This window comes from Orycteropus afer, unplaced genomic scaffold (assembly GCF_000298275.1).
Source record: "Orycteropus afer afer isolate SDZICR_OR568_19922 unplaced genomic scaffold, OryAfe1.0 scaffold00074, whole genome shotgun sequence".
In the NCBI taxonomy this organism is placed as follows: Eukaryota; Metazoa; Chordata; class Mammalia; order Tubulidentata; family Orycteropodidae; genus Orycteropus; species Orycteropus afer.
The window spans coordinates 8298541-8302518 of record NW_006921661.1 but is presented as its reverse complement, the minus strand read 5'-3'; the positions used below and the strand labels follow the sequence as shown (position 1 = coordinate 8302518).

Here is a 3978-nt window from a genome sequence, read left to right as displayed (position 1 = left end):
AAAAAAAAAAAAAAGAAAAAAAAATGTGCTCAAGAGGCAAAGGAAATGGATTAAAGCAATGAGTTAGTCAGTTGATTTATGAGAAGAGATGTAACAAAAATTTATGAATTAATTCATAAATTGTTAGAGTAGGAAAGGAAACTGCTGGACAATTCATGGGAAAGTAGAGGCAACAGAGACAGGTAGAACTTGTCCTGTGTCTCACAGTCATTAGTACCAAAATCCAAATTGGAAGGCAGACCTCTTTGTGCTTCAAGACTTATTAGTTCCACACTTGCCTCCTTACAAGCCTTTCCTGATGCCAGCCTCAGAATGAGTTGTGGCTTCTACCCCACTCCCACCATGCTTCCGCAGCAATGTGTACATCCACTTATTAGCTAAGCTCTTGGAATACAGTGGCACATCCCTCTGATACAGCATTTGTCTCAGTGTACAACTGTCTCCATATATGTCTGTGTCTTTTCCCTTTTTACATCTCTCTGCTGGTTAAGGTGGGGAGTCTCCATCCACAGGGGCTAAATACAACAAAAACACATAGTCGTTGTGGGTGTGTTTTCAAAACCCTGATAATCTTACCATTTTGAAGACTAGGGGGAAAAAAAACTCACTGCCATCAAGTTGATTCAACTCATAGCAACCCCTCCCTGGGTTTCCGAGGTAGTATCACTATGGAAGTAGATAGCCCAACCTTCCTTCTGAGGAGTGGCTGGTAGGTTTGAACCACTAGCGTTCTGGTTAGCAATCAAATGCCTTAGGCACTATGCCACCAGAGCTCCTTTTGAAGAGTAGAGTATATACTAAAACTAGAAGTTCAAAATTTGTCTAGGCTAGTTCATTTAAGACCCCTCATGTAGCAGTAAAACCCTTTCTTCAAACAAAATCTTGCCTACAAGTCTAAAATATTCCAGTGCAATGAATTACTTAATATGACCCTTCTAACCATAGTATTGCAACTCCCACCAAATGACTGGGTAGGATTTATGCAAACATCAGGTGTTTGTGGTCCACCAAGGGGACTGGATAGCTTGCTAATAATATAAATAAGGTGCATAGAACTCTATCATGGGGACTGGCAGTTTTGCCATCCTACTAGGCTTATCATGAGCCATCCCAGAGGCAGAAAGGGGGACCTGACTACCACCAAGAAGAAGAAATGGGAGCTGAGTGTATCCTTTGGACCCAGGGTCCCCGCATTGGGAACTTCCTAGATCTAAAAGACAGCTGTAACACCCTGCTGAGATGGCAGAAGCAGCAACAGAGAAATGGCAACAAGAGAACCAGGAGAGCAGCAGGCAACAGCACAGTGGGCTTCTGGACCCACAGAGTGAGAAAGCCAAGCACCTTTGGATAGGAGGCTGGCTTGCTGTGGAATGAGACGCCTCTGGACACTGGATTGAACTAGGTTTGATGAGCCACAGAGATAAAGCTGAGTGCCATTGGCAGAGGGTTACTGCAAGAGGGGGTGCTACTAGATACTTACTGGCAGAGCTAAAAGAGTGTTGTAACACTTACTTGAACACAGCAGAGGCCAATGGGCCACAGGGCCAAGGGGCTGACCGTCAGAGAAAGGCATGCCTACACACACAACTGAAGAGAGGCTGTGCCAGTTGAAGAACATGTATCCTAAATGGTTTCTGATCCTAAATTGTAACCTGTTACTTTCTTAACAAACCTCCTAATTCTGAATATTATCTGCAAGTTCTGTGTGGCCACTGCAACAAATTACCAAATCCAGCAGACAAGTAGGGAGTGCTGTGGAAGGAATAGTTGGTATCAGAATTGCTAAATACAGGGGTTCGGGCAAGATGGCAGACTAGGCAGAAAGACTGCACAGAGCCTCTTCAACAAAGACAAGAGAAACCAATTAACACAGACACAGAAGATAATCCTGAACCCCTGAGCCTTGAAAGGAAGGATAGAGAAGTGGACTAAACCCCAACTAGCAGAAGAATTTGTGTGAAAATACCAAAAAAGGAGACATACAGAGCTGCGGTCTGGTAGCAATCCTGACAGCACGGACAGCTTGGAGATTCCCGAGTGGTGGTAGGACCTAAGAATTAACCTAAAACTCAGCCCTGCTAGCCAGGGACTGCACAGAGGACTGCTCTGGTGACTAGGGAATAAACAGAGAAGGTGAAGAGAAATGCGGGCTAAGCTGTGAACTTTTGCCGGTCCGGAGGGTGCCGCCATTTTGAAGGTTTAAAAGTGGCTTGACTATTTTGGATATTTAAAGAGACAGCGCTCTCGCAGATTCCTGGGGCTTAAGAACAGGTTCTGCTTTCCAGCAACCCCAAGGACACTCCGGATCTGCAAGACTGAAAAGGTACCACATTCCTCTTGTTACTCTTATTCCCCACACCCACTTGGTGAACAGAGGTGCGGCCATCCTCCACTCCCACCAACCTTCCAGGCCCATAGGAACTCCATCACAGTCTGTGTGCTCAGACGGAGCCTGGGTGCCCTGCCCTGTCCTCCACCAATTTTTTTTTCTCTTTTGTTTCTTTTTCGCTTTCTTTTTTCTAGTGATTAGTTTGCTTGTATTTCTCTGTTTTAAAACAACTATTATTTTTAATACTTTTGTCCTTTTTACTATTATTCTTAATCTTCCCCTACCAGGTTCTAGTAAAAAAAAAAAGCATTTTTTCTTTTCCCTGTTCCTGGTTGAAACTTTTGTTTTTTCTCCCTTTTTTCTTGTGGAGAACCCCGTTGCTTATTTTTCTTTTTGCATTTTTCCCTTTTTTTTTTTTTTCATTATTCTCCTTCTCTACTTTTTTTCTCTTAGTGCCCAACCCCCAGATATTGCAGGTTTTCTTGTTTTTTCTTCTTCTTTTTCCCTTTTTTCTTTTTTTGGTTCTCCCGTGTGATTACATGGTGTGTATTTTGTCCAGGTGCATTTAGTTTTTTGATGGTTATTCAATTGTAATTTCTGTCTAAATGAGTGGGAGACAACAACAGTTCCCATAAGACACAACTACAACCACACCTCCTGCAACTTAACTTACTGAGCAAGAGCCACTACCTCCTTCTCCACCAACGGGCCAATGATAAAAAACCACCAAGAAGAGCCTGAATCACTCTTAGCTGATCTTCACAAACAGTTAACAGAGATCTAAATACAACAACGCCATGATGCCTCGGAGACAACAAACCATCACAGTCCACACAAAGAAGCAGGATAAAGAAACAAGGGAGCAGGATACAGACCTAGAACACATCCCTGAGCAAGAAGCAGCATTGGAACTCTCTGATAAGGAATTCAAAAGAATTATCTCTAGGTATCTTCAAAGAATTGAAAGACAGACCAAAGAAAACACAGAAAAAAAACCTAGAAAATTTTTGGAAGAGAATAAAAGAACAAAATGACAAAATAAATGAAAAATTAGAAATGATTCTAAATCTACAGGCAGAAATCCAAAAGATTAATACTAAATTGTCAGAAATAGATAACACATTGGAAGGGCAAACAAGGAGAACTGATGCAATGGAAGACAGAATTAATGACATTGAAGACAAATACCAGAATACTTCTTTGGAAAGGGATCATTCAGGAACAAAATAAAAAAAAAAAAAAAGAAGAAGAAGAAATCCTAAGGTTCATGTGGGATACCATCAAAAGGAGTAACTTAGATGTCACTGGAATTCCAGAACAGAAAGAGAAAAACAAAACTACTAAGAAAATTGTCCAAGATTTGCTTGAGGAAAACTTCCCTGAAATGATGAAAGATGAGAATATATCCATTCAGGAAGTCCAACAAACCCCAAACAGGATAGACCCCAAAAGAGAATCACCAACACACATCATCATCAAACTCATCAAAACCAAAGACAAAGACAGAATCCTGAAAGCAGCACAGAAAAACAAAAAGTTACCTACAAAGAACAGCCAGTAAGAATAAGCTCTGATTTCTCAGCAGAAACCATGCAAGCGAGAAGGCAATGGGATGGTATATATAAAACCCTGAAAGAGAAAAATTTTCA

The 3978-nt window shown here is 41.5% G+C and overlaps 1 protein-coding gene across 1 annotated transcript in view; it reads right to left on the bottom strand.

Annotated features, from left to right (window-relative positions):
* FAM168A (family with sequence similarity 168 member A) overlaps positions 1 to 3978 on the bottom strand; it is an 87883-nt gene that overhangs the window by 59638 nt on the left and 24267 nt on the right. The gene's annotated exons all lie outside the window — the stretch shown is intronic.